Genomic DNA, 26,504 nt, shown 5'->3' on the forward strand with positions numbered 1-26,504 from the left:
TGTTAAAGTTCTAATAATAATTGGGCCTTAAATAAAAGAAGGGTGTCGTTTAATGTCAAATAATACAGGGGGATCTTCACCTGTTGCTAGATTCGCGATGATCGAAATGGAAGGAGGGTGGGGCAGAGCCGCACGGATCCAGACGGATCAGTCTTTAAACCACTTCCGAAGAGGAAACATCGAAACAGAGATCATCCTGGTTCAAAAAGTGAGTCACAAATTATTCAGCGCCATGTCACATTTTGTGTGATTAGATATCAGTTTTAGACCATTACCTGTCATTTACCGCTTCGTCCATTGTTGAAAAAAAATTAATAAATAAACTTTTATAATTGACAGGAAGATGGCAATCAACGTCACCCTTAATAATGTAACAAATCCAGAATTAATCCATAAGAACAAAGGTATATTATATTATAGAATTACATTTCCAACCCAATAAAAATTCATAACATAGTTAAAAGCTATTTTAAGCAAGACAATCAAAAAATTACTCGTGTCAAAATAAACGTTAACAAAATTGAAATTAAGGGTAACTGTTTAGAAGTCTAAGTATTAGTCGATTTTTATATTGACACTAAACATTTACTAATAAAAAATAATTTCCAATAAAAAATGTTTTTATAAAAGTCAATATTTATCATATAAAACAAATACAGTAAAATAATTGATTATAAGAACAAAATTATATTGTGTACTATTTTTTTCCAAATGGATAAAAATTCATAATATAGTGAAAAACTCAATTTAAAACCATCTTTTTGAAACAAGAAATAATGCATATAACTATTTTTCTTATTCCATAAATCTTCTTATTTTTCTACTATTTTTAAAATTTTACTAATAAAACGTATTTTTTCGAATAAAAGTTTTAAAAATTGGACAAAAGGGGCGTCGGTGGCCGCAACTGTTTAGGCGTTGACACCGCGCTCATCACCGTAAGGTCGCGGGTTCGAATCCTGCTGCGTTGCAGTCGAACACGACATACTTACAAATGGGCTGTTTGCAATAACATCGGCACGCCGAGGGTTCATATGACCTCGTAGTTGAAATACCCTCGAAAAAAAACCAAATAACATTTTTCCCATGCTTACCTTGAACTGAAAATTGGCTTGATTTTATGTACTTCAATATAAAAATAAATTCACTAATTTCGTGGTCCTCTTGACCAATTAATATCTTACTATTAATTAAGGTTTTTAGTTGAGATAAAAAAGTGAATGGCACGAGCAGGATTCGAACTGCTCTACCACTTGAGCTATCGTGACCTCGATCCACTCGGACACTAACTTCCCATCTCAACCCCACCTTTTGAATTTTCCCTCCTTTTTGCCATTTTTCAAATGTCGTGTAATCTATTTGATTCTCGGCGACAAATGCTCAAGTGGTAGAGAAGCGGCGTGTCTAGCCGAAGATCGTGAGTTCGAATCCCGCTCGTGCCATTCACTTTTTTATCTCAACTAAAAACCTTAATTAATTGTAAGATAAAAATGAGTGTTTCCACAATAGGAAATTTTCCATTTATATTTTATAAAATCAAGTGACATAATAAACAATTAAATAATTACACACAATCAACTGCCAAAATATTAGTTTACGACCCGTATCAAAAAATGCTGTAAATTTAGCATATTCCGAGAAATTAAAGAATACTTCGTATGAAACGATTTATTTTTTTTAAAGTTACTGAAGTACAAAGTAATTATGTATTTTATAAAAATTCCCAAACCATCTAAAAACCCTTTTGAAAGCTAATATCAGGAGATCAGTCTTACTCCGAGGCCATATTCAACCATTCGGAAGTATGCCATCAATACACACCATAGACCATCGAAACTTGGACAGGAAAAAACACATGTTTCGTTCCTTTTGTATATTACACAAGGTCCAAGTTCGGTCATCCAGTGGATTAAACCTGTATAACTTCACTACGACCACTCAGGACGTGGGTCGATTTATTGTCCGCATATTTCAGATAAAATAAAGAAAAAGAAAAAAGCTTCTTTATATTTTATACTAACTTTCAAACCAGCTAAACGTTTGATATGTTTTCACAAAAAGTCAAGATTTAGATAACTTTAATGCAGTTTTCCAATATCTTTGAATTCCCAAGTTGTTGTTTTTTAAATACTATTACATATTGTTTTCCTACATGGTTCAATTACATTTCAGTGATGTACTAAAACGAATAACAGATAGCAAAAGGATATAAATTTGTATTTATAAACAAAAAAATACTATTTTAGCATTGTAAAAGTTTCGTATATCAATCTTTATCACAGTATATCACACTTAGTCAAAATTATTTTCGTTAATAAACTATTAAAAGTCAATTAAGTGGACCACCAGAAGAATTAGATATTTTCTAAAACATCTTAAGTCAGGTAAACGTTTGTTAAAGTTTTCATCGAACATTTTATTAACATACTGTTTATATATTTATGTGTTAATATACATTTTTCCATTATTATATTTGAAAACAAAAATGGAATTTTTTTATATACTATTAGGTATTTTTGTTTACATTTACATTTCAGTTGTTGATGTAATCTGGTATTACAATTTAAAACAAATAATTAAAGTAAATATGAAAATTAATTTCATTAATGAACTTTTGAAAGCCAATTGAGTGGATTTTTAGAATAGCAGTCTTAGTCGGAAGCCACATTCTTAGAAGAAGTATAGATGCCATCAATCCGCTTCTCGTATATAGAATCTTAGACGGAAAAATAGCACATACCAAATTGGGTCATCAGAAATATTGAACCTTTCTTCGACCATTCAGGACATGAGTCAATTTATTGTTAAGACGTAATTCTGTCGGTGAAAATTCTTTATTGCCCCATTGGAGTTCCCATTTGATCCCCAATTTTTATACTTTTTTCCAATAAGCTCGATGTAGCTTATTGCGATTTTACTGTATTTGATTTTTATGTTGTTCCCATTTGCTTGCTTAGCCAATCAGTATCTTCATTAGCTTTTATCCCTGCATGGGGCTTAACACACCTGAACACCACCTTTTGCGATAAAGTTCTTTTATGATTGATGGTTTGTTTGAATACTTTTTTGATTAAAAAAAAGAGAACATACAAATTGGATGATATACAAAGGGCAATGGCCCGGCTAATGCCGTCTGCCAGAAAAGTTCTTTTATGTTTAGGTGTCTGAACAAACTTGTCCCCCCAATGAATTATATTACGTTTTGATTGCTTTATAAAAATTATATTCAGATAATAAACAACAATTAAATAATTACATATGACTATTATTTAAATAAATTAACTACCAATATATTTTCTTTTGAAAAACAAAAGGAAAGCAAAATCTCTTAAAAATGTTGCTGAAGTCTTTCGTTGGTTTAATATATATTTCGATTGAACTAGGAAACCAACTATATAAGAAAGTTTCACATAAGAAAAACCCAAATTGTTGATCAATCAAGATGTTAACGAACTGCTTCAGCTGCAATTGTCACCCAAGAAGTAAATTAGGCCGTTAATTAATTTAATAGTTTACGGCTAAAAACATTAATCAGTCTTTTTCTCGAAACAGTTCATCAGATAGAAAATGGAGCAATGTTCCTCCATTAGCACTATGTGTAATTAAACTTTTATTGGAAAATTAATCTCCTTTATTTATAAAATGGACAAAACCAATTAAATTTAATTTTCAAGTTTCCAAAACGCTGGTCCAGTCCCGTTACACGATAAATGCCCAAAGTTTGAGGCTACGTCGTAATTCCGACTGCGCTGAAAAGTTATTCCATTTAAAAAGTTGCCCACCCAGTCTATCTGATTTATTACAAACGGGTTACCTAGCCAACGTATTAGTACGTTCATACTATTACGACAAAAATGGCAATTGTTCCATGGGCCTGTATTGTTGCACCCTTGAAATTTTTATTGTTTATTTCATGTCCATGGCTAGCATTGGGATTGAAAAATGGTTGTAATTGAACCAAGGGCCATGTTCACAGTTACCCATTCTACAATCTGTATACCACAGAAGATCTTCAGGTAATAGATTCTTTTGTTCAGATATAATCGGCATTAACTGGGATCTCTTTCTCCTAGGCTGCTCTATCGAATTTCATCTTCATTGATTTTATTTAGTCAACAATTTGGAAAATGTTACACTTTTTTAATTTTTTAAAAATGAAACTTTGACTTTATTAATGTGATGAAAAATCATTTAAATACACAAGGCTTTGAGGTCAATCAAAATAACAAGTTTTGTGTTGTAATTTTTCAGAATTTGAATCAATGATCAAAAATTCTTTTCATCTTTTTCTTTTTCGGCGGTGGCTGCCTTCATCGATATTTTTGTGCGAACCCCTGATGGACTCTCGTGTACCCCACGCTGAGAACCTATGTTCTAATGTCTCAGCTCATTTCAATCCTGAAAGTAATAATAACAAGCTGTAGAGCAGCGGCGTATCTAGCCGAAGATCGTGGGTTCGAATCCCGCTGGTGCCATTGACTTTTTTATGTCAACTAAAATCCTTAATTAATTGAAAGATATTAATTGGTCAAGCGGACCACGAAAACGAGTGAATTTAGTAAGTTAAAATGAAATATACCTTCACTCCGTGGCCATTTCATTTGTCGCCGAGAATCAAATAGATTACACGACATTTGAAAAATGGCAAAAAGGAGGGAAAATTCAAAAGATGGGGTTGAGATGGAAGGTTCAACTCAAAACCTTAATTAATTGTAATATATTAATTGGTCAAGCGGACCACGAAAACGAGTGAAAGTAATAATAACAATAAACTAGTCTCAGAGATCATTCAAGTGATCGCAAAGCATACAAACTTTGTACATTATCAATATAATAAAAGATAATTATATATTGCAATTAATTATTATTTTTATCTAAGTTCTTGTTGAGATGACTTCGATCCTCTTGACACTTGATGACTTCGACAGCAACTCTCATCTCAACTTACAACCTTTCGAATTTTCCCTCGTTTTGTCATTTTTCGTATGTCGTGTAATCTGGATTTGATTCTCAGCGACTTACGAAGTGGCCAAGGGGATCTGTTAGCGAAGTAATTATTTCTTTTATTATTATATTAATCCATACATGTTTAGAGGTCATGATTGACCGTATTAATTATTTAATTAATTATTCTTTTTATCTAAGATATTGGTTGAGATGAAAATGCCGAAAGTCGTTTGTTCGAATCCCGCTCGTGACACTAGCGTTTTATCTCAACCAAGACCTTAAGAATAAAATTAAAAAGAATTTTTTTTAAGTTGTAAGGTCGACAAACTAAAGTGGTCATCGCCAGCCCTCTCTTCCTTATCTTTACATTTCTTTCTAATCTTTCTCGCGAATTAATACTACTAATTCATTTTTCTGTTTCTCCAGTCGAGTTTCTATGTTTTATGATACAACGGTAACCAACTCTCTCTTTTCTTTGCCCTATTGCTAGCCTCTTTGTACCACAGGGCCTCGTCAATTGTGGATAAAATAAAAGAAATGACAATGTACAGAAACAAGATAAAAACATGATAATCTGGTTAGCATTCACACTACCCAAGAATACTCTATATTCCTCGGGTTAATTGGGGTTAAACCCTACCATTCACGCTAATAAATTACATTCGCATATTCACCAACTCTACCACAGAGTGCTCAATATTCCTCGGGGTAATTGGGAATAAACCATTCCATTCACGCTAATAAATTACATATACACAGCATAAATCATTTACACTACCAGAAAGTACTCGATATTCCCCAGATATATGAAGGATAAGCCCCTTCATTCACGCAAATAAATACATTCATTCCAATAAATAACATATATGATATAAATGAAGACACAAAGATCCTGTACACAATTAAAAATAATTATGGCCCTGATATTGGAACAGCGATCAGTGCCTGCAGCCTTGCCTCAATAAGAATAATTAATCGAAATAATTAATGTGATCAATTATGACCGCTAAACATATATGGTTTAATAGAATAATTATATATTGTTATGTTCATAATTGTTAAATTTTAAGGAATTCTACAAGGTTCAAAGCTATTCGGTTTGCAAACTTAAAACGTCTTTATCTATAATTATGTGTCGTTCAATATAAAACTAATAACCTAAATAGCCGTCAAATTTAGTGATGTTATCTATTTTTGATTATTAGTTTGAAATAAAATTTATTTTAAATTTAAATGCGCTTATTATGTCTCAAGTGTGATACTGTTTGCACTGGCGAAGAATATCATCTCGTCCTTGATCTTCCAAAATCGATCCGAGGCAGACGCCACGACTTCTCAAGGCACACGTGTTTGAAGCAGAAACATGATTGTCAACTTGAATTTGTGCGTTAGCAAGTCAGATTGTTCGTAATGAGATAGATCTCACAAAAACACCTCCCTCCCCCTCATTCTACAAACGGAAATAAAAACATTCCGAGAAAATAAAAAACATTCAAATAATTATGCGCGAATTCTTGTTGACAGGAGTGAAAGGTGTGGAATCTTTTATTATCTGTCGAATACAATATAACGCTATTTTCGATTCGTCATCTGGAATAAAAGACTCTTTATCAAGAAACACGCACGTGGTGAAAATTTTACGGAATAAGATTTGGGCTGGATGTGAAATCACTGCAGGACATAGAATGGGAATAAGCCTACGAGACATTTAGGCATTGAAGCGCCATATTTTACACCATCCTGTGTTACATTACCTACTTAGCACCCATGTCATTATCCCAAATAGAACTGTATAATTCAATGATTAAATACAAATCCTGTGACTATATACAGTTTAATTTTTAACTGACGTATACAATATACTGGGTGTTCGGCACTCGTGTTATGAACTTTGCCCGTAGATTCTACATTCAAAATGGAACCAAAAAGTCTTAATTAACTCTGGTCCGAATCTCAGCCGTGTCGGAGTTATTCCAATTTTCTGATTTTTTAAGATTTCACGACCTTGCTTCAAATAAGCAATGATAAATGCTAAACCCCCCTTCTTCTTTGGGTCTTCCCTTTCAGGGCAAGGTCGAAGGAAGACGTTAAGCGCAATAAGATCCTCTAAACTTGCATCCCATTTGAATTAGTTTAGTGGCCGTGGTCCGCCGGTATGGGGTCTCCCTTAGGTCCGGCGGGGAGGTGGATGGGAAATTAAAAAAAAAGATAAATGCAAAACTAAAAGGTTTTGGATAAATCCGTTGATTCCATTGACAACTACGTTTAATTTTCAATAAGATGTGAACAATACTAAACTTGTAAACGTTCGTCAAATAAGTGTTTTAGTAGCGAGAACATTAAAAAATATTTTTTTCAAAGTTGAAAAACTTACTATAGTGATTCTAAACTACTATTTCCAAACCTAGAGACCAGCAAATTTCAGAAAACGTACTCCATTAATGTAATAATATAATTTAATATCCTTTTTAGTGGTGTGATTTCTTTTTTAATTACTTTTTCAAAGTTGAAAAAATTGATGGAGAAAAGAAACCGTGGATGACGGATTCGTAATGTGAAAAAAAAGTTAAGGTAATTTTAAATTAATTTATTAAACTTTTTTTTCATTTGGGTTCGAAACTGAAATAAAGCAAGTGTTTACTTATTTACCAACACGACTGTAACTTTGATTAAAGTCATTAAATTCACTAGTTTTTGTGGTCAGATTGACCAATTAGTATAATTCAATTAATTAAGGTTTTTAGTTGAGATAAAAAAGTCAGTGTCACGAGTAGGATTCGAGCCTACGACCTTCGGCTTGATACGCCGCTACTCTACCACTTGAGCTATCGTGTCGAAGACTTTTTTATCTCAACTAAAAACCTTAATTAATTGTTTGATTAAAGAATTATTGTACTATTATTCTCCGGAATGAAAGAGTTTTAAGATTCAAAACATTTTTAGTTATCTATGTGATATCTTGTTAACACTGTTTAATGAAGAATATGCGGATATAAATCTTATGTACGGGTTTTGCGGGTTTAATGCGACGGCAGCGCGTCGAAATACGTACGAAGGATGGAGAGCATTTCGAATCAAAATTAAAAAACGTTTAATAAACTTATTCAAAATTTCCTTAAGTTTTTAATAATTATTATTATTATTAACCTTTCCACCTGATCCTTCAACCACGGTTTTCTCTTTTCCGTAATCAATTTATTCATCTTTCAAAAAAGTAATCAAAAAAGCAATTGCACCACTAAAAAGGATATTAAATGGAGTACCTTTTCTGAAATTCAATAGCCTCTAGGTTTGGAAATAGTAGTTTAAAATCACTATAGTAAATTTTTCAACTTTGAAAAAAAATTATTTTTCGAACTTTCGCTACTAAAACACTTATTTCCCGAATGTTTACAAGTTTAGTATTGATCACACTTATCGGAAATTTACCGTAGTTTTCAATGGTATCAACGGATATGTCCAAAACCTTTTAGTTTCGAGGTTATTATTGTTTATATGAAGCAAGGTCGTGAAATCTTAAAAAATCAGAAAAAGTGAAATAATTCTGAAACTGTTGAGATTAGGACAGTAGTTAATTAGGACTTTTTGGTTTCTTTTTGAATGTAGAATCTACTGGTAAAGTTTGTAACACGAGTATCCGAACACCCTGTATTATAACAAATTGCAATATTGAGTGGAAGGGATTTGTTTTCTTGAAAAGATATAGTTGTGAACGCCGTATTTATAAATTCCAAAACCACTATTAGGTTTTATTTGATCCACAAATATTCTAAACGCCCTTGCAGCTTTGACATTATTCTTCTGCACATCGTTCTCTTATATATTGCCATTACGAAAATAGATTCGCGTAAATAAGCACGAGATATCCATTTATAACCGGCGTAAAGAACGCTTGTTTCGTGAGTTCATAATCGCATGAACGGCAGGCTACCCTTTTTAATAGAGTTTCACGCATTTTGTAAATTTTCTCAACGGGTCGTATATTATCTCCAATAATAATAACTCAAGGGCATTTTTCGCTTTCCGTGAGATCCCATTTCCAAAACACGTCTGCTATCGATCTAAATAATTCAAACCCTCTTCTAATAAGCTGAATGTGATGTCTTCTTTCTTGACAAGTTTAACATGCAACTTCAATGTTGATTTACTAATAACTTGAACATCTTGTTTAAACGTTTCAGCATCCTTTCACTTGTACCCTTTCTTCTATTATTTTGCTACAAGTAGCTTTTCCATATGTACAATATATCTACATATAATTCAATTCACCTAATCAAATTAGATCCTTCCTTCCATTATCAAATTACAAATATGTTTGGAACTATAATTTTGTGTGTAGAAGCATTGTAAACAGATGTTCATATTTATAACCTGGTGAGATATTAATAATAATTTCAAAATCCTTATTAGGGATCAATTCCTTGAAAGTTACATGAACGAACTGATTGTTTTTTCGTTCAAATTGGCCTTATCCCTGATTTTTAATACAAGTATTACAAGTACATATTATTTATGGGCAGACAACATTTCGTAGTGATCGCCGGTCTATGCGCAATTAAACGGGAGATCCTGCGGTTTTCCCTTGCATGTATCATTCTCACTGACTCAAATTTTTTACTGTTTTCATAACTGCTAACCTCTCGTTGTTAACTCAGGTTGTCAAATTTCTACTATAAGAACAAGAACATAAACTTAGATACATATAACACATAAAGCTTTTACTCTCCAGGCATATCATTCGATATTTTGGGTTTAAATCCATTTACTCTGATAAATAACTTTCACGCTTTCAGACGCCACACTTTCAACATAGAGTACTCGATATTCTTCGGGGCGTATTTAACCCCCCTCGTTAACGCTAATAAATTAATTTTACTTTCCAGACACCACTCCTGGCCACGTCATCCAAAAATACTCGATATTATTCAGGGTAGGGGATGGTCCTGTCATTCACCATAATCAATTCCTTGAAAGTTACATGAACGAACTGATTATTTTTTCGTTCAAATTGGCCTTATCCCTGATTTTTAATACAAGTAGAGAATTTACGTACCTACCAAAACAGAATACACGACACAAAATAATAGATTAAGAATCTCTCATAACCCTATGGTAGTGTACAGCGAGCTAGCTGCCGAGCCGTGAACTAATACATATTTAAGTCAAGACTCCTCCATATCCTTCCAGCTAGCATGTGCCCATGCCAAAGTCTATCATGAACTATGCGCAACCTCGTCGGTATGGTATTTTTCCCTCTCGTCCGTATTCCAACACCACTATCTTTATCTGCATTAATTTGGCAGAAACACGTTTCCATTTTATTTTTCATTCAAAATTCTCATAGTATAATTCATTCCTACCTCTTTACCTAAAGCATCTTAGAAAACTGAATGTTTTCAATTTTGGATATTCGAATATTTGTTTAATGAATAATTTTGTTAATGTAATTTTAAAAGTTATATACAACGTTAGTGAATTAGTAGAAGGCTGTAGTAAATTATAAATTCACTAATTTCGTGGTCCGCTTGACCAATTAATATATTACAATTAATTAAGGTTTTTAGTTGAGATAAAAAAGTCAATGGCACGAGCGGGATTCGAACCCACGATCTTCGGCTAGATACGCCGCTGCTCTACCACTTGAGCTATCGTGACCTCGATCCACTCGGACACCAACTTCCTATCTCAACCCCACCTTTTGAGTTTTCCCTCCTTTTTGCCATTTTTCAAATGTCGTGTAATCTATTTGTAGCTATCTAATATCTCGGCGACAAATGAAATGGCTACGGAGAGCTTTAGTGAAATCACTAAAATCCAATGGCAAAAAGGAGGGAAAACTCAAAAGGTGGGGCTGAGATAGGAAGTTAGTGTCCGAGTGGATCGAGGTCACGATAGCTCAAGTGGTAGAGCAGCGGCGTATCTAGCCGAAGATCGTGGGTTCGAATCTCTCTCGTGCCATTAACTTTTTTTCATCTTAACTAAAAAACTTAATTAATTGTAATATATTAATTGGTCAAGCGGACCACGAAATTAGTGAATTTAATGAATTACAATTAAGTATACTTCACTAAAGCTCTCCGTAGCCATTTCATTTGCCGCCAAGAATCCAATCCGATTACACGACATTTGAAAAATGGCAAAAAGGAGGGAAAACTCAAAAGGTGGGGTTGAGATAGGAAGTTCGTTGCCACTGACTTTTTTATCTCAACTAAAAACCTTAATTAATTGTAGTAAATTATAAAGTTGTAAAGAAATAAAAGTAGCTTGTCTTATCGAAAAATATGTTATTTGATTTTACTGGAAATTCAATCAAATCAGAAGTTCATTCAGCCTAGATTGAATTTATGTCAATTAACATCGTAAAATCCTAAAAAAATTTAAATGGACGTTTGTACTGGCTTTTTTACTCTGCCATCCTTAATTTATCTCTTTAATCGTGGCAGTAATAACATTCTTTAAATTTCTAATTAATAATATTTAATTATGGTGCTCATTTAAAAACAACTCAATTCTGTTATTCAGGCTAGATTGTTATAACTTTTGACACAAAATATTTCTGTACATTTTTGTGCGCCAAATTCCAGTTCCTAATAAATAATAAAGTTTTAGTTATCTTGAATAATATAAATCAGATTATAATAGAATACCAGTTTCAATACTCTTAGATTACTTTGAAATGTATATTTTTAAATAATAATTTTTAATTATAGACTATTTTGTAAAAAACTGCTTCTGCCATTCAGACTAGACTATACCGGGATCAACTTTCCTTCCTCCTATTAAAACGGTTTTACTGTTTGATTTGGATGTTTGCGTCGTCTTTCACTCTACCAACTAATTTCTCTTTTTATAATCCCTTTTTATATCTACTTCCTAACAGTTAGAATAATAAAATTTTACTTTTTTAAAGGGTAATTTTTAATATCAAAACAACCTTCTAAAAGTTTTTTCATTGGCAACCGTCGATTGTTGTAATAATGTGGTAAAAATAAAATGAGTGCGCAACTAAATGTTATTGAACAATTTGAAAACTAAACTAACAAGTTCTAATGTAATCATTGTAATGAATTTGAAATGTGTCTTTCATTCCTTTTTTCATTAAAATTGTGAAAGTATTTTTTCCTAAAAGTATTGTTATATTAATCATTTTTTGAAGTTATACATATTGGGGCATTAATAATAATAATTTATTTTGTGTTATAATATCTTTAAGACCATTGATCGCGCCTTTCAGACAATTACCCTGTCTTTTTGAAACTTAAAATCTTTCGATGTACGGCTCATGCTGAAGTGTTCATTTAGCCTTTGTCCGAATTTTTCCTTTTTCAAAAAGCTTAATAATCCCGCAAATCCCATTTAAGTTTCAACACACCGCCAAAAAACTTGGATTTTAAAAAAAACTTTAAAACTATGAAAAAAGCATTTTACTCTTTACCACGATAGACTTACACATAAAGCCGTAATACTCTGCTATACAGGGTGTACGGCTACTTGCGTTACAAACTTTATCAGAAGATTCTACATTTAAAATGGAATCAAAAAGTGCTAATTAACTATGGTCTGAAACTCAACAGTTTCGGAGTTATTCCACTTTTACTGATTTTTTTAAGATTTCACGATGTTGCTTCAAATAAATAATAAATTCAAATAAATGTAAAACTAAAAGGTTTTGGACAAATCGGTTGTTGCCATTGAAAACTACGTTTCATTTTCAATAAGATGGGATAAACACTAAACTAAGGCTAAACGTTGGTGAAATAAGCGTTTTAGTTGCCAGAAAATCGAAAAATAATTTTTTTCAAAGTTGAAAAACTTACTATGGTGATTCTAAACAAGTATTTCCAAACCTAAAGACCATTGAATTTCAGAAAATGTACTCCATTTAATATCCTTTTTATTGGTGTAATTGGTTTTTAATTACTTTTTTCAAAGATGAAGAAATTGATGAAGGAAAGAAAAAACCGTGGTTGATGGATTGGTAAGGTGGAAAAATTAAAAAAAAGCTTAAGGAAATTTTGAATGGATTTATTAAACTTTTTTTTATTTTCATTCGAAATGCTGTTCTCTACACTCTGCAATGCACAAAGCCTTGTTCATATTAACCATTGAAACTCGAAAGCTTAATTTCAGATTAAGTTCGAGAGCAGCAGGCAGGAACCGTTGGATTAAAATTACAAGGTTTGACACTTCCGTATGGTAAACTTCACTTTTCATGAATCCCCAAAGAAATAGTCCATGAGGGTCAGATGAATAATAGCAATAATACAATAACAATTTAATCAAATTTCCAGTCGTGTTGGTAAATAAGTAAACACTTGTACTATTTCAGTTTCGAACCCACTTTACAAAACCTTTAATAAATTCATACACAATTTCCTTGTTTGTTTTTTCAATCTTTCCACCTTACCAATACGTCAATTTCTTCATATTTGGAAAAAGTAATTGAGAAAGCAATTCACCACTAAAAAGAACATTAAATGGAGTACGTTTTCTGAAATTTGCTGGTCTTTAGGTTTTGAAATAGTAGTTTAGAATCACCATAGTAAGTTGTCCAACTTTGAAAAAGAAATAATTTGTAAGTTCTGGCTACTAAAACGCTTATTTCACCAACGTTCACAAGCATTTATCACATCTTATTGAAAATTTAACGTAGTTTTCAATTGTGTCAACGGATTTGTCTAAAACCTTTTAGTTCTGAGTTATCATCAACCAACATCGTGAAATCTAAAAAATCAAAAATGGGGGAATAACTCCGAAACTGTTGGGATTCGCGCCATAGTTAATTAGGAATTTTTGGTTCAATTTTGAATGTAGAATCTACTGGCAAAGTTTGTAACACAAGTAGCCGAACACCCTGTATTATCTTACAATTAATTAAGGTTTTCAGTTGAGATAAAAAAGTCAATGGCACGAGCGGGATTCGAACCCACGATCTTCGGATTGATACGCCGCTGCTCTACCACTTGAGCTATCGTAACCTCGATCCACTCAGACACCAACTTCCCATCTCAACCACACCTTTTTGAATTTTCCCTCCTTTTTGCCATTTTTCAAATGTCGTGAAATCTATTTATTTCTCGGCGACAAATGAAATGGCCACGGAGAGCTTTAGTGAAGTATACTTCAATTTGCTTATTACATTTTATTGAATTTCGTGGTCCGCTTGACCAAATAAATTCTTTTAAATTAATTAAGGTTTCGGTTGAGATGGGAAGTTGGTGTCTGAGTGGATCGAGGTTACGATAGCTCAAGTGGTAAAGCAGCGGCGTATCAAGCCGAAGATCGTGGGTTCGAATCCCGCTCGTGCCATTGACTTTTTATCTTAACTGAAAACCTTAATTAATGGTAAGATATTAATTGGTCAAGCGGACCACGAAACTAGTGAATCCTGTATTATATTAATTGTATTATAATAAAATTATAATTAAAAGATAGTTTTCGTTTTGACTAGAGGGATAATTTATTATTATTCAATTTGTCTTCAGTCATCAAGTGGTTTTAAAAAAGATTTTAAAACGTCCGAGTTATAAGTATAATCCTCGTGTGTTTTGTGAAATGATCTATTCCTCACAAATTGTTCCTTCTTTTCTGATAAAAATCTATTATTCGTATGTCAAATATTTTCCAATGTTTTTAACAAATTTGGAAAAAGTCCTCTACTTAATTTAGAAAAAAGATTTTGTGTTAAAATATTTGCTGACAAACATGTTTTGCTTATGACATATTGCAGCAGCATGAGTCGAGGTGCTATAAATCTAATGCGATTATGCCAGCGAGGGCTTTATCGTATCCCCAATCCTTCATGAGTTCGTCCTTTATAGCATATGGCCTGAACATAGATCGGTTTAATTTTCCTTGCCACTTAAAATACGTAATTTTTTGTTGATAACACGCCATAATGAAATAATTTGTACAATAAATTGCACAAAGAGTTAATGTTAGTACAAAACATTCGAGTACCGTTCCTTGCGAATTATGACATATCATTTAACCTCAGAATTTTGATTCTTTTTATATTCTTAATTACAGGGGCTCCTATAATTTGTATACACTTTGTATTTTAAAAAATCACAAAAAATTCCCTGAGCTCTGCAATGTATCTCAGGAGATACATCAATCATTATCGTACATCGCGAGATTTCATCGCATTATGAAAACATCAACAAATAAAAAAACCTCTCGTCTATTAATTTAAGAACAAGCAAAAAAACATTTGACTTGTTGGATATAATTTAAATAATGAAAAAATATATAACCTTCCTTCTAACGACGTTAAATCTGCTTCAAAGCGACGCTACAGAAACATAGTTGTTTAAAAAAAACTTGGAAGTAAGCGCTGCTCAATACAGAAAAAGTAGGATCGTCTGGAATATGGAAAATCAATGGAAATAGACGTTCAACGTTTCTTTTGGAATTAACATGTGTATTTGTGTTTGTATCTCTAGAGGTATATTGTTGATTTGGATTTGGATTTATATATATTATTATATTCTTTATTCTCAAGTCTGCACATGTGTGATATAGCGTGTCTCTTCTTTTTTTTTGTTGGGCCCCACCCTGAATTCGGAAAACCGAAAACAAGGTCCCAGAGGTTTTTAACGATCGGACCTGACTACAATTATTTCATTTATCGATCAGGCATCTTTTATATTTCATTTAAACCAAAGTAAATACGACACCAAATGTTTGTTAAATTTGAATCTTTAATTACAATTTATTTTCACATGAAATGACAATATATTTTATTAATTATTATTTTTAATTTAAAGAATCCTTCTATCCTATAACAAACCTATCTCAAATCTACAAACCTTAATTTTAAAATGGAATTTGATTCTCGTTTTATAGTTCCATAAAGAAAGGTAACGAAATTATTATTATTATTATTAAAATTTTGAACACCAAATTAGAAAATACAATTAAAATATTAACACAACTTTTAAAATGAAATATTATTTCATTTTTCTTTATAAAAATATATACCCTTTTAAGACTAAATTACAATTTTTTTTTTTTTATTTTGACGTCAAAGTAATAAAAATTAACTCACTTGAATAGTGTGCACACCAAATTTTTGTTTTTACCAAAAATAGCTGTTTACCCACACAAGCCAGAAAGGGAAATGTTCTAGGACTTGAAAAAAATAGCCCTTTCTTGGCCCCTACTCCTTTCACTGTTTGAGTGTGTGGAGGGGCATGGCGGTTCATTTAAATCTGAACGTGACACATGTATCCACACATGTGCCGAGTTGAGCCTATCACTTTTCGCGGCCACTAGTAATTCCAGCTTTTGGAATTTACAAGAAATACCGGCAGGCCTCGAGAATCACCCACCCCGGGTGTTGGAGTCCGTGGTCAGACTTCGGTCTACCTCCAGCCACCGAGATCGGACTCAGCTAAGTCATTTCAGCAACCAACGCAATCATTTCCTAAATTCAAACCCATTCACACTCTTACTCAACTTAAAAACATTCTTTCCTATTTACACTCCATTCACTCAGTTAGGGTGGTGGACTACTGGATATTCCATCATCCTCTATACATATTATATAACTAAACCAATCGCGGATCCATGGGCACTCAATACTATCACTACAAATTCAATTACAATAAATACATTCACTCCTAACACACATCAGAGGACACAAAACTATAAGTACGATATACAACAAAACAGCATTGTTTCCCCAAAAATCGGAACAAGAGACCCACATACTCGCTGCCGTGCTCAAGTACGATTTTTATATTGACTGGCATTCCTACATTCTCTGTACATAGCCAAGGAGTTGGACCTTTCAATTAGGTGGGACACATCAAGCAACAAAGATCATCATGCCGGACTTACGCAGGCTTTGGCCAAAAAGTAAGTGTCCTTGTGTCAACCTCGTATATCCTTAATGGGGGTGAGGATAACCCTTCTTCTCGAGTCAGATCCTCCAAGGGCGTCCTCCTATCGACAGTGCTCTAGATACGTGAGAGTCCATCGTCGCTGCCATTTTCTTTTAATCATGGCATTGGCGAATTAAAGGTTAAATCTATTTTATTCATTTATTTGTTTATTTTTATTATTATTTATTTACTTATTTGCTTTTATTTATAGTATTTATAGTTTCACCTTACTAAAAAAAAATTTTTTTAAGTTTAATTTCGACCGATCTTTTGCCGATGTTAAATTGAAGTATTGAATTAAACAATTCACAGAAATAATCCTTTTAAATATATATAAGTATAAGTATACAATAGAGTTGAATTTGGGCTTTTCGAGTTGTCTGCCGTCCAGTGGTTATGGTTGGCGACGAGCCGAAATATCAGACTAAGAATAAAAAGCGACAATAGGCGGCCCACGTGAATCGAGTTCGTGGGGTTCACTTTATCAGACGAACAAATAAAAAAAATCTATTAAAACCACACTTTTAAATGAAACAAATTATAACGCGACAACCGAGAATAATAACATTAAATTGAATATGTAGACTGCGTTGATCGACCATGAGAAGGATGTGACTTGAAGATCTGGGTACTGGCTTATTGGCCGAGCTTTCTGCCTTTATAAGGTTAACCTTAGGGCCTAAATATTTACATATATAAAAAAAACGAAAAAACGCTCAAACCCCTTTTCGACACGATTTTAACACACATTTGTAATTTTAATCATTATAAATATTTCGTTCTCAGGTTTTAAATGTTTATTAACCTCGTTTTTATAATAAATTATATTAAAAAAAGTTAATAATTTTTGCAATAAAATTAGTTTAAATATGGTGGGGAGAAGGTTAGCCTTCCAGCATACTTGTTAAAGGGAGGGCCTACACACACTAACCCAATAATTATCCGATGTAATCCACTTTAATCAACTAAAGAGAACAATTTTAAATCAATGGAAAACGTTCTTTTATATGATTTAATCGGGCTTTGAGTATTTTAGATTTAGAGACGAAATTAAAAGTTAAACTTACAACCATCTACCTACAACTTCAACCCCCATACTTGCCTAAATATGTCTAATTTCAGTATGTTTCTGCAAATAAATATTCAAGACTTTAAGTTTCTAAATTGCAGTAATAGCAATTGATTTTATTTTTTTATATATGTAAATCTTAGGCCTTTTAGACCTTAAGTTATCAACCCCGACCAAAAAGCAGATTTTCAAGCCATGTTAAAACCGAATGTAACTAATTACAACGAATTACAATCAGTAGAGACCCAATTTTTGGTTCTCCCACTCTTGGTACATTTGTCGGTCAGAAGCCTGTAAATGGCAACATGCCAACGCATGCAGCAAGACGTACGAAATGATAAGTAACGAGCTACCTGCAGACTGACTTGATTTATCAGTCAAGTACAGTTAATACGCTCTTCTATTGCATACATAGTTATTTTACAAGGAAAATTATCATCTCTTACTATTAATAGTTTACAATTGCTATGTAAATACGTTAAAAATGCGTAGTGCCATATGCCAGCGATAGTATTTGCGTCGTAACAAGCGTATTATTTATTGGAAGGTTCCAAACCGCTGAGTTTGTCAGGTGGCGTCTATTTTCATACACTTTGTCGTTTGGGAGCCGCAGGTTATGAAGTTTGGCCCGGTAATCTCCTTAGTACCTTGTTCAGAAATTTCCCCGCCTTCCTTTTATTGAAAGGCATATCTTAAATTTAAACTTAACAATGAACTTAGCCCGATGCCTTCCATTCACCTGTTTTCTATAGGGTGTCCCAAATTACACAGAAGAAGTAATTTTAAAAGAAAACACAGGTTAATAATTAAAAACTGTAAATTTTTATTGATTCATAAAAATATGCATTATAGGGTTATGTATGGAATAGCATATCGGGTAAACGGCATCTAGGCTTTGCTGGCACATATACAGTCTTTTGTTGAAATTTTTCATGACTGTTTTGCATAAATGTAGCTGAAATTCCTTTATTGCTTGCAATTTAGGCACAAAAAATTGGATTTCCACCGTATGCATTAAACTTAGTGCACTTCTAGTTTTCTCAAAAATTACTCATGTTTTATACGTTTAAATTGTTAGTGTTTTTATTATGTAAAAAAGTGTTCAATAGCCAAGTTATGTTGTTTATAAGTTATTATGATTCAATTCACTTGTTTTCGTGGTCCGCTTGAATAATTAATATATTTCAATTAATTAAGGTTTTTAGTTGAGATAAAAAAGTCAGTGTCACGAGCGGGATTCGAACCCACGATCTTCGGCTTGATACGCCGCTGCTCTACCATTTGAGCAATCGTGACTTCGATCCACTCGGACACTAACTTCCCATCTCAACCCCACCGTTTGAGTTTTCCCTCCTTTTTGCCATTTTTCAAATGTCCTGTAATCTATTTGATTCTCGGCGACAAATGACATTTGAAAAATGGCAAAAAGGAGGGAAAATTCAAACGATGGGGTTGAGATGGGAAGTTAGTGTCCGATTGGATTGAAGTCACAATAGCTCAAGTGGTAGAGCAGCGACGTATCTAGACGAAGATCGTGGGTTCGAATCCCGCTCGTGACACTGAATTTTTTATCTCAACTAAAAACCTTAATTAATTGAAAGTTATTATGATTGTTTATTTTATTTATTCACTTCCCCGTGAGCCCACCATGCAAACACCACCCTCCTCCAGCGTAATTATTATTATGTTTCGATTCTTCAACTTCAACAGGTAACCTAAACCACCAGTAACTCGTGCATTTATTCATCTTTGTCGAACGCAAGCAACTGGGAGCATTTAGTGTAGCATGTAGTTCAGCTGAATACATGCTACTATCTTAGGATTATCCCTAACCGTCCCTAATAAAAAGTTGTTAGTATAGAAGAAAAATGCACAGCCCACAACTGTTTCCATTTTGTAATCGTCCGTGTAAATACAGTGGTATTATATATATGTTTATCATTGAGCTCATACCGCGAAAAGCTATTTACGATTCTCGCATCCAATAGAAAGTCCGGAAAAAAGTACGTAAGCGCGTCATACTTCGTTTGATACACGGCCAGGACATCTGAATTAAGATCCTTAAGAATCTTTAAGACCCTAACAACTTCCAACAAATTATTCACTATCTTGGACCAATATTTATATACCAAAGTTTTTGAGCAAAGTAAGTAATTAAGAGAAAATTTGAAATTCCAATATGTACGTTAAAAATTAGACCTTTCCGGATTCAACCAATGTTTCAGAAACACAATTTAATAATTTTATAACTAAACCGAATATACATTTTAAATTGCTCCTAAGTCATCGATTTTAATGGCTATATTGATTAATAGAAATTAATATTGTTTACTAATTCGTAAATTTTGATTAATTCGCCTTTGATTTTCCATCTATTTAAACTTAAAAAAAGGAATGAAGCATGATCTTCAAACCTTCATGTAAACAGCGTACAATGCGGTCAATACATTTGTTAAACCATTATTAATTAAAAAGTATCGTAGTCCGCGGATAAATGAGCCAGTTAAATAAACCTCAAACAAATATACTTATCATGCCATTATTCTTCTTGTTTTTCATGAAAACAAAAACTTCCTCAAAAGTTTGTAAATGATATTTCTCAAGATTTTTGTATACTATAATAATGATGACGAAGTTTTCTACCAGAAAAATATTTATGTTCAATTGTCACCTTTTTCGCAAGAAGAACTAACAATGAAATTAACCATTTACATGGTAAGCACATACAATTAAATGAAAAATAGCATAACTTTTGATTTTCTGCTGTTCAAGCAACAAAGCGTAGGATATAAATGGTGGGTTTTATTTTTTCGTGAGTTCATTTTTTAAATGTTCTTTACATTCTATTAACCACAAGAGTACAGAAAAATTAAATGATGTCTATCAAACTGTATCCAATTTGAACGATGATTAAACTCACAAACACTTTTCTTTTATGGGGTTTATATAATTTCTTTGAAAACTTGCATTCATTGATACATCATAACGTAATGATGATGTTGATATCGTACGTTTTATGACAGCTTAATATTGCTTTTATTTTCTTATACAAAAATATTATCATCAAATGTGTGGTGTTTAGTGACCCTACTAGTAGTCAATGATTATTTGAAGATCGTGAGATGCGGTCTGGTGTGATGTAGGCCTTAGAAAAACAATTTCTTCTCCTGCGAGTATAGGCACTATCAACACAACACAGAAGAATGACACATCTACACGGAAAACAAACACTTTGAGCCCTGAAGATGATCTCACAAAGATCGAAACGTTGGCACGATAAAAAAAGGTTTTTCTGAAACCTACATCACACCAGACCGCATCTCACGATCTCCGAATAACCATTAACGGTCACTAAACACCACACGTTTTGAAAAACATTTTCTTTATCGTGCTAACGAGGGCACTCTCAACACAACACAGAAGAATGACACATCTACACGGAAAACAAACACTTTGAGCCCTGAAGATGATTTCAATAACGATCGAAACGTGGCACGATAAAAAAATGTTTTTCTAAAACCTACGTCACATCAGACCGCATCTCACGATCTTCAAATAATCATTATCATCAAAGCAGTCTTTTCAAGAACTTGCCATAATAAATTTTATTTTTTCATGTTAATTTAAAAAATGCAATTATCCCTTCCTGTGAAAAGTTTGCTATCTTAAACCAAAATCCGTCCGTTATTAGTAAAGTCCCGAAAATTCATGCGTTTAATATTTCACATAAACGTACACTTAGGGCATTCTTGGAATTTCACCGACGAGGGGGAAGTATAAAAATGGGCAAAATTGCGGGAGTTCCGGCTAGCAGCCGAAGATTTCATGAGTTCCGCTCACAATTGACGGCTGACACCTGATTGTTTGTTCAAACAAAAATTACCAGATAAATAATGCGGCAAATCATTATAAACGTTTATACAACCAACACAACTTGTTGAATAAATCTGAAACTATCCGTAAGAGAGATTTCTTGAGGAAAATGTCTAAGAATGAATGAAAAAAGTACTTTATTAGGTAAACAAAATAGAGAAAAAGTTGCACATAACTAAAAAGCACGTAACGGCTATGGTTATCAACCGTCTGCCGGAGTCGGACTATAAATGTTGAATAAACAAACAAAACAGGACTAAAAATTTATTGTCAAGGAATAAACAAAATAGAAAAACTATATATGTGTCACCTAACCGTGGATCAATAAAATTTAAAATTCCTTCCTTCAAGCTTCGGCCCAACAAGTTAGTTTTACTTGCCCCAGAGGTATTTTTTAAAGGAATGAATTTTATATTTTATTTTTATATTTTATTCTTATTCAGTAAAATAGTTATGTTAATTAATAAAGATATAAAATGATGAAAGATGAAAATGTAAAATAATAAAATATTTTGTTTTATTTTTTTAAGTTAAACGTTTACTATAATTAGGAAAGATACAATTAATACGAACAATTTTCTTTAGAAATTAAAATAAAATACATTTGTGTTATTACAATTTTTAATAATTCGGTTTTAACTACAAGAAACAAAATAATATATTTTTCCTTTTTTTTTTTTACAAACAGAATAAATTCACTTGAAATTTTGTAAAATAAAATAAATCGAAATAAACAAAATGAATTTAACTACAATCACTCGAAGGAAATTAGGAATAGAAAAGAATGATCTTAAATACCTTGTGCGTTTTCTAATTAGGTTGTTCCAACTCGGATTCAGGAGAGAGAGTCCCCGATCTCTGTCCCCTCGAACTCCTCTATGTTTATCTTTCTTTTATTTACATTGGTACCAACCTTTGAAAATTCTTATTAATTAATTTATTATTATTTTTATCTATTTTAGTTTATATTATTAATTTAATTTTAATTAATTTAATTATTTTTGGGACATCTGTTGTAAGAGATGTTACACATGTAAACTAAAATAACAGTAGATCTATTTACATACACTTATGCTCATATAAATAGCCAGGATGTCTCATATATATAAAATAAACGTTTAATAATTAAAATAAAAAACTAGTTCTTTCATGTACCTCCAGGCTTCCAGCGCAAACTTTACTAAATTTAAGTACTCGGTGTTATTTAATAAAGAGATTAGGTGCTCTTTTGTCAACGTGGGCAAGCCTATATGCCGTACTCGGAATTTCGCTAAAACTGGGCATTCTGCTAAAAAGTGAAAGCAATCTTCACGAGCCTTCCTGTTGTAGAGAGAGCACTTATCGGAACTATTGACTCTTGTGGGATTATAATTAAGGATTATTTGGAGATGATTTGATGCGGTCTAGTGTGACGTAGATTTTAGAAAAACATTTTCTTTATCGTGCCAACGTTTCGATCTTTATTGAGATCATCTTCGTCGTCACACAAGAATGGCACATCTACACAAAAAACAAACACTTTGAGCCCTGAAGATGATCGCAATAAAGATCGAAACGTTGACACGATAAAGAAAATGTTTTTCTAAAACCTACGTCACACCAGACCGCATCTCACGATTTCCAAATAATCATTAACTAACGGCCTCTAAACACCACACATTATAATTAAGGTAAAGTAACTTGCACCTTACTTTGAAAAGCCAGCGAGCTAGCGGAATGGTTGGAATTTGAGAGCTTTCCGCTATGTTGAAGAAAGGTTGATTGATATTAAGATCCTTACACAGCAAAAACCTAGAGGAATTTTGACCATGAAGGAGACATTTCACAGTGTGAGAGGTGAGGATATGGTTGATCGATTTTGAGTGTAAAAGTGGCTTAACGGCTGACACCTGTTCGTTTATTTAAATAAAATTCCCAGATGAATAATGCGGCAAATCGTTATAAATGTTTATGCAAGCAACATAAATTGTTGAGTTTGAACTGAAAATATCCGTAAGAGAGATTTTTTTGGGGGAAAATGTCTAGTTATGCTGTCTTGTTCTGTTGAGAAAGTCCACCGTTTCTTGGAACAGAGTTTAAGATTATTTATCAAAGAGCTATTTTATTTACCGGCCTATCGATCAACGTATACGATCCATTCGGAAACGGGTGTTAGGCCCATTTATTTGTTTACTCTCAATGCCTTCTTCGCCCTTTCTCATTGTGTAATGTGTCTAGCGAATTTGTAAAAAGAAAAAGAAAACCACCAGCCGTTAAATTAAACACTAATTGGTTTTAAATCTGGAAATCTGAGACATGCTAGTTTCCGCTAGTCAACTTTCCACGATTCAGAAACACTATAGCTGTACTATAACTCACATTTGTTTAACTTTTTTTAAAATTATTGCCCGAAATATATTTACTTATTGAAAAAAAGTGCAATTTATCATTATTTTCCGATATAAAAAAGTATAGAAGAAATGTTACTACATTATGTAAACATTTAAAGCTATACGCATATACACTTCAACATCAAATTTCAATTTTCAATTCAGTATTAAGACATTTTGATTTGCCATCTTTCGGTAAAACACCAAAGATTATAAATAATATACTTCCTGTTTACAAAAATGTATATAGAAATAAATATATAAATTCTTAAATATTAAACAAATTAGGTTGCACCTCGGTTTTTGTCTGGGTTGCATTTTTATAACATAAATTTGACGTCATTTTTTAATGTATCCAGCATCTTACTTTCATGTTTTAATTTTTTATTTTCCTCCCGATCCACAAAGGTGGGAGATTTTATTAATACTGCAATCTAGCTTATCAACATAACTTAAATGTTGTTAAATGTTATATTCATAATTATTAAATATTCAAGAGATTCATGTAGTTTGTCCCATTCCGTGTTCAAGTCAGTAGGTGGACTGTTTTCAAGAAATATATATATACTCATCATCCGGATTTTGAAACTATTTCTAATATTTACACAATTAGCAAATATAACCACCATACAACTATAATGTATGTAATAACCATACAACCAAGCTCCAACCAAAAGGAATTTATGAGATTAGTTTAATAGAGTGAACGCGGTCTACCATCCAGTCGTTCTACAATATGATTTTAACCACTATCTATCACTATCCTATCACATAAAGCTTTCACACCTACCTTTAGCCTAAATTGATAATTAAAAAAAGGTAATAATAATCATGTGTTTAATCCGCATTAAAAATTATTTACACTTTTAATAAATGTATTTATCACTGGTACAAAAACTACATTTTTTCGGTGGTGCTCAACTAATAGATAGTTCACAGACAGTTCAATGATATAGTAGAGTTTAAGCTTTTGATGGTGGGCTAATGCGTTTTCATGTATAACTTTTCTACTGATTCCATTTTCAAGCCACGCTGGAGGTCATCATTTCTGATATACCACCATATAGTACACTTTTGATATCGTTGTAGTATTTGATGGTTAGACACCCTGGCACAGCATTACAGCTGAATGCCTCAGATCTATATGTGATTGAGAACAAAGGAGAGTTTCCACCAGCTAAGTACACTTTTCGAAATTTAATATTGAGATATTTACTCTTTTTTACGTGTGCTTTCCATCGCAAGCGCGCATCCAATGACATATACAAGTTATTTTGCCTGGTTCGAGTATAATAAATTCTTCCATTACTTAGATCCGTCTTGTCTTGCCGATTTGTCTTCAGTTAGCTTAATCCTCCACTTTGCTGTCTTTTATGGTTTAGGAAATTTAGGTGTGCTGTTTCCGTGTAGGTTTTCCCAACCCTCATAATGCCGTATCATCAATGTTGCCCTAATATAATATTTTCCTTGTTTACTTGAATTGCTTGATCTCTAACGAAGAACAACAATAGAACAGGCCCTAAATAACTGCTTAGTGCAACTCCAGCTTTAATCGGTGTTTTCTTGCTTTATTCAGAATTAACGTCAAGAACGATGGTGATTATATGGACCTACTCAATATTAGAGTGCAGTCGACCTAAGCCAAATTGACCAACTCAATAAATGGCATTACCCATTTAAGTAGGAATTCACTTATACGATCCGAGCTCATGTGGTGGTTTACGTAGTTTGGGACCATGATGACCTAAGCCATGTTCCATGTTTGCGGCAGATATTTATGTTGGTAATCCTGGCCACCCAGATAATCAAATCAGTAATCAGGTCTTATCCAGCAGCTGTTTTCAGATAATATTTTAATGTCAAAATTTTTCGAGATTGATTTATTTATTTTTGTAAATCGACGTCACTACTATTCACATATTTTTTAAAATCGAAATAAATTCCATGATACATATTTAGCGTTAAGTATCGTTTAAAAAGTGGTCTGTTATATTTTATATAATTTTTACTTACATTTTCTTTCTCTAACTTTGATCCATACCAACGAAAAGATAAGCTTTTAAAAGTTTTAAAAGCAAGTCACACAGGGAATTACAATTTCTGATTTAACTCCCCTGATACATGCCTGCCTAATTCGATTGCAATACGACTTAAACTTTTTTCTCTAATTTACTAGCCAATGTTATTTTTAAATTTAAACAGTTAAAAAAGGAATTAGAATGGACGTAAAGACAACGGTTGGAATGAATGATTATTTGGAGGTCATGAGATGCGGCCTTGGGTGTCGTAGGTTCAGAAAATATTTTCTTTATCATGCCAACGTTTCGATCTGCACTGAGATCATCTTCAGGGCACGCT

General features: G+C 32.8%; 1 protein-coding gene and 1 long non-coding RNA gene across 2 annotated transcripts in view; one reads left to right on the forward strand and one right to left on the reverse strand.

Annotated features, from left to right (window-relative positions):
• The window catches only part of LOC112127507, a 189,471-nt gene that overhangs the window by 147,181 nt on the left and 15,786 nt on the right, over window positions 1-26,504 (reverse strand). The gene's annotated exons all lie outside the window — the stretch shown is intronic.
• LOC106674414 (pyrokinin-1 receptor-like) overlaps window positions 143-26,504 on the forward strand; it is a 113,545-nt gene continuing 87,183 nt past the window's right edge. Inside the window, exon 1 of the mRNA XM_014407108.2 lies at window positions 143-208. The gene's annotated coding sequence lies outside the window, so the exon portion shown is untranslated. The remainder of the gene's footprint in view (window positions 209-26,504) is intronic.

This window comes from Cimex lectularius, unplaced genomic scaffold (assembly GCF_000648675.2).
Source record: "Cimex lectularius strain Harlan isolate CLEC.00 unplaced genomic scaffold, Clec_2.1 scaffold305, whole genome shotgun sequence".
NCBI lineage: Eukaryota > Metazoa > Arthropoda > Insecta > Hemiptera > Cimicidae > Cimex > Cimex lectularius.